Source organism: Giraffa tippelskirchi, chromosome 5 (genome assembly GCF_054371585.1).
Source record: "Giraffa tippelskirchi isolate mGirTip1 chromosome 5, T2T-mGirTip1v1.2.pri, whole genome shotgun sequence".
NCBI lineage: Eukaryota > Metazoa > Chordata > Mammalia > Artiodactyla > Giraffidae > Giraffa > Giraffa tippelskirchi.
In genome coordinates, this window is record NC_137279.1 from 22918867 (window position 1) to 22924835 (window position 5969).

Sequence of the window (5969 nt, forward strand, 5' to 3'; positions counted from 1 at the left end):
TCAGAACAAACACAAGGAAAAAAAAATAGGAGGGAATTTTCAAAGCAAAAGCAAGAGTCAGGGCTGACCAATTAGGCTGAGTCTGATACTGGGGGAAGAGGATTGAGATGGCGTTCCACACAAGAAACCAGTATTTACTGGGCATCCATCGTAAGCCCCCTTGATGACCTCACTTAATTCTCATTACAGTTTTATGAGGCAAGACTGGTCATCTTGATTTGGAGGAATGACTGAGGAGGAAATTGAGGCTCAGAATTATTAGATGTCTTGCCCTATATCACAGGATTAATCAATAGTCTTCTAATTCCACACTCCTTTCACTAAACCATAGACCAGTGCTGGTTAGTTAGTGCTGGGAAATGTTGGGGAGGGAGGTCAAATAATACAGGTAACATTTTAAAACAAAATGCAAATTTATAAAAACATTGCAGCAATCTTACTCTAAAAGGACTACACTGCAACATTTTCCATCAGTTTTTTCCTGTACTTTCCAAGAGACAGACCTTAGATGGATCAAAAGATATCGACCAAGGTCTTAGTAGAATAGGAAAAGAGTTCAGAACTATGACTGTTGACATTTTTGTTAGTCTGTCTTGATGTCTAGCCCTCCCTGACTTCCATGAGCTATATCATAGCTAGACTATTTCTGCAGAGCTTATAGTAATTTGAATCACCACACTAAATGCTGTTGTGAAATAAAGCGGATTTTTTATTTGTCTGAAGGAGACTGGCAGCATTTCTATTTAGTTTTACTGCTAATTAACCTTCAATTATTTGTATAGCACATAAGATTAACACTGCTCACATATACGAGAGAAAGCAGGTCAATGAAATGTGCACTGAAATAAACTGGATTTTGATGAATTCCCTTGGAATGTGAGTTATCATTCTCTGAGAGAGCTGGGTGCTATAAAGTTTATATTCCCGAGTTGGGAAGAACTACGTTTCATCTGAGTGGCAGAGATACAGCAACTTACTTCTGTCTCCTCAAATATGTGGCAGTGAAGTTCATGCCATCACACACCACCAACTTGTATGCAACCACAGCTCTTTGCTGCTGCCTTCTCAGCCTCTCCCATAGAACAGAGGGCATAAGACAGGGAGAGTATTTGCTATGAGCTGAGTTTGCAGGCTGCCCACAAGGAAGATGGAGATTTCACAAGTGTTATTGATGTAGAAGATGATATTTATGTGAGGTTACTCTGAGCACTGAATTGGAGAAGGGCGTAAAATGTGATGGAAGCAAGTTGGAAAATCCTATAACTAAGTTTGTGGGCCTCAACTTTTTTCAAATATAGGAGAAATCAGAGAGGCAGAGAATGCGTTCCCAGGAGCCTGCCCCTCCCTCCAAAAATCCTTGAGAAAAGCAATAGACGAATTGAGCCAAAAGAGCACAGACTTAAATTCTCTACCTCACTGCTTCCCAGTATTAGCAAGTATGATTAGGAGATACAACCGAAGCTAATCGTAGGACCTGATGTTTGTGTTCATAATTTTCCATTTCCCTGCACTCCTCCTCTTATGCATGCATTTGTTCAGTAAGTGTTTATTGAGCGCCTACTATGTATCAGGCAGGCTACTGAGACCGTGGAGTCTATGACAAGGAAACACTGATACTGTCCGCACCCTAATGAAGCTTATAAATCAGCAGAAGAGGCAGATGTTAAAGCAGTCAAAAGCCACTGTGAGATTACTACCAACATGAGTTCATGGTATTGCGAAGGTCTTTTCTATGTGTCAGGAACTGTTCTAAGAGCTGAGAATATGGCAGTAAACTGGGTAAACTCCTGCCCTCTTTAATTTTACGTCCTAGTACAGGAGATGAGACAAGAGTGGAAAAGACTTTGATGCTGGGAAAGACTGAAGGCAAAAAGAGAAGAGGGTGATGGAGGATGAGATGGTTGGGATAGCATAACTGACTCAGTGGACATGAACTTGAGCAAACTCTGGGAGACAGTGAAGGACAGGGAAGCCTGGTGCACTGCAGTCCATGGGGTTGCAAAGAGTCGGACACGACTGAGCGACTGAATAACAACAACAACAGGAGACTACTGAACATAAAATGTCAAAGTAAACATATAATGGAAGTTTAGTGTGATGATGTGTGAGTGCCATGATATAAACAAAACAGAGGAAGAGGTTAGAGTGTGGCTTTGGGCAGGATGGTACTGAGGAACCCCTCTGAAAGGATGACTCTTGAGCAGGGAAATAGAAGAGCTGACAAAGACTCCCACGGAGATCTGGAGGAAGATTTTTCCAGGTAGAGAGAACAGCACATACAAAGGTCCTGAGGCTAGAAGGACATTGGATGCAAGTGGAAACAGACCGTAGGCAGGCAACAGTGGTGGTCAGCAGGAGGTTGCTGCAGGAGTCCCGAGGGAAATGATGGTGTTTGGGCTGGAATGGTGGTGGTGGAGGAGGAGGAGAGATGGTGTGGGTTTAGGAATTTCCTCTATCATAAAGGGATTCCACTTGGTTAGAGAGGTGGAATCATCTACGTTTCCAGAAGAAGCAGCATTTGTGCTGAGTAGAAGTAGCTGTGCTGTGCTATGCTAAGTCACTTCAGTTGTGTCCAACTTTTTGCAACACTATAGATGGTAGCCCACCAGGCTCCTCTGTCTGTGAGATTCTCCAGGCAAGAATAGTGGAGTGGGTTGCCATTTCCTCAAGTGAAGATAAAAGGACAGAATATTCCAGAACATAAATATGCACACCCTATGGGGGAGAAAGTCAAGGTTGAGGCATTGAAAGAAGATCTGGCTGCCTAGGCAAAGATGAGAGGGGAGGGGAGGCTGGAAAGATGGGCAGAACAGACCTCGTGGGACTGTGTGAGCCTCTTGCAGGACCTTGGGCTTTTTTCTAAGTGTTGTCAGAAGTCACAGAAGGAATTTCAGCAGAAGCAGCCTGGCCAGATGTGTGTCTTGGAAAAGTTTCCAATTGTAGGAGGAAAGAAGCTCAATTTTCTTACTGACATTCATCCCCTGATGGAAGTTCTCCTATACCCATTTTAAAGACAAGAAAACTGAGTCTCAGATAGCTGATGGCACTTGTTGGGGCCCACAACAGGATGGCTGACTCTGGGGTCCAGAGCCACAGCCCTTTGTACCCATTTGCCTTTACTCTCCTTCCCCCACCCCTCCACAGCATCACCCCCACCCTTGGCTCAAGCACTCAATAGTAACAATTATGGTTATTTCTGGATGTTCCTTCTCAGACTGGACATCACTATATCCCTTTCTGTCTTTTCAGGACTTTGTCTTCTTTCTCTGAACTGGAGAATTCCAAGGATGCAGGTGTGGTCTTCATTTTCCTGCCCCAATTTGCATTTTGAAATGAAGTTGTTTTTTTTTTCATGGAGTCCAGCAGGGGTAACATACTGTTACTAACATTCATTCATTCCTGCTAACATCGTCTGTCTCGCTTTCCCTGCCTCTCCCCCTCAAACTTTTACCGGACTCTGTCTATGCACCGGGCATCAGGTTTACAGAAATAATTCTTGTCCAGGTTGGAGAAAAAGATATGAAAACCAGGTGACACAGGTTATGTTATAGCCACGCGTTTTGGGAAACAAACTCACTCAGAAGGACAATGCAGGTAATGGAGGGCAGTTTATTACACCGGCAGGCCCAAGGCAGAGTCTCCTCTTAGCCAAGGACCCCGACCAGCGTTTGTGAAAATCTTTTATACCCCATGTGTACCTGTCCGAACTCACCACTCCAAATTCCTTGAGACTTACATAAACAAAGGAAGGGTAAATACAGTCACAATAATCTCATCATTCAGGTGTTATGTGTTCAAACAGTTAAACAATTGGCCAATAATCAATAAGCCCGAGGTTACACTCCGATAGGTACAGAAAAATTTATGGCCTGTCCAGAGACAGGGGTGATTAGTGTATGTTTTCTCTTAGGCGATGAGTAACCTGGATACAATCTTCAAGGTTCCCCTGTCCGGAGGGGGTCTTATCCTTCTATTGTCGTTTCCACAGGCACAAAGCACAGAGTTCAGAGTCCATTAGAGAGGGGGCCGAGCGTGATCAGCACGAACAGGCCTAAGATGGAGTCCAGGCCCTACGAATTCCTTCTTCAGTTAATTGTTAATGGTGTATGAATAAGTTGGCCAGGTATTTCTCTTGTCAGAGACCCAAGGGAAGGTAAGAGCTGTGGAGAGAGACGGGATTGGGCCAAAAGAGGGAAAGGATGCAGGAAGAGCTTCCTAAAGAAACTTACAACTTGGGGACTTCCCTGTAGTCCAGTGGTTAAGAATCCTTGTTCCCTTGCAGAGGATGTGGGTTCGATCCCTAGTCAGGGAACTAAGAGCCCGCATACTACACTGCAAGGTCAAGAAATAAATAAAAGTAAATGAAATAAAAAGAAACTTGCAACTTGGCTGAAGTCTAATCTAATAGGAGACACTGCATAGGAAAATCCTCTTAAAAATGTTCTTGGTCCTTCTGGTCCCCCGGATTGTGATAACAAGGAAGATGTGGGCTGATGGAGGATGAAATTTTCAGCATCTATGGGAATAAGAGGCTCAGAAATGGGGGCCAGTGCTCCTTGAGACTATGTAGGGAGAGAGAGCCTGAGAACAGCAGATGATAGTGGGGGAGATTGGGATGTGATTCCCTTAGTCTTTCCCATGCCTGCCCCGCCAGGCACAAAGGTCAATTGCTCCTACAGGAAAGGAAGGCTGCTTGGATGCTATTGTTTCTGGTGGCCATGGGTTGTGTTTATTTATTTACTGATTTATTTTGCCAGTCAAACTCTGGTTTATTGACAGGACTCAGCCAGCCTCTGGTCTCTTCCACCCCAACCGACCGCAACACAGAGAAATAATTAGTTGCTGCGGTGTAGGGAACGGATGTCCAACTGACATCTTCCCTTCACCAGAGTCAAATTCAGCAGTTTCCCTGCCTGCTGAAAATTACCAGCTTCAGGCTGCCTTCCTCTCCCCGCTGCCTACCTGATGGGGCTTTCCTTGCTCATTAAGAGCAGAGCCAACCCCTTGGCCTGACCTTGGCTTGTAACATGCCCTCCCCACCGTTTTCCCCTTTACAGCCTTTTCATCTTATGTATTCCTTTCTGATGGGTGTGGGAGGGGGAGAGTGAGGCTTAAGTAGGTTCTGATTCCTCCCCACTAAGAAAAGCTGGCCTCTTACTGTTTCTCAAAGACCTAGGGCTCTGAGATTACAAGGGCAGGGGTAGGCTGTTAATTGCTTCCTATCGGTGTAGTGACCTTTGTCTCCTTGGGGGTATCCTGAGGCTTTTTTGCAGATGCAGTCAAAGCGTGCACTTTCAGAAGCCAAGCTTCATTCTGGATACTTCTGTGTTCTGAAATGGAAAAGGCAGAGTCCTAGAAAAGGCAGAGTGGGATATTGAGGAACAAGTAAAGGAATAACTGGAGCTAGGGAGGTGGTGGTGAACACTTCAGAATATAGAGATGTGCTAGGCTTGAACTTTAGAGACGTTGTCAGTTGGGGCTGACGAGGGTATTAATAACAGGGTTGGCAGGACATTTGTTTATTCATTCACTCTACTAACATTGGGCTTCCCTGGTGGCTGAGACGGTAAAGAATCTGCCTGCAATACAGGAGACCTGATTTCGATCCCTGGGTTGGGAAGATGCCCTGGAGAAGGCATGACAACTCACTTCAGTATTTTTGCCTGGATAATCCCACAGACAGAGGAGCCTGGTGGGCTACAGTCCATAGGGTCCCAAAGTCTTGGACATGACTGAGCATGCATACATGTATACTAATGTTTGTAGAGCTCTTTCATGTGCCAGGCACGGATCTAGGTCCTGGGGATGCTAGAATGAGCTGCATGTGGTCCCTACAGCTGGCTGACTGGGAAGCCTGGGGGACCATACTCAGGAAGCTGACCTTTATTATGAAGGCGCCAGGGAGCTTCTGAACAGTTTAAAGCAGGGGAGTGATGTGATCCAATTTGCATTTTAGAAAGATCACTCTG

At 45.0% G+C, this 5969-nt stretch overlaps 1 non-coding gene across 1 annotated transcript; it reads right to left on the reverse strand.

Moving 5' to 3' along the window:
* Positions 1 to 711: 711 nt before the first annotated feature.
* LOC145508128 (small nucleolar RNA SNORA19) lies at positions 712 to 840 on the reverse strand. Its single transcript, XR_014055387.1, has one exon. It is a non-coding gene; the product is annotated as a small nucleolar RNA SNORA19 (small nucleolar RNA).
* Positions 841 to 5969: the final 5129 nt, after the last annotated feature.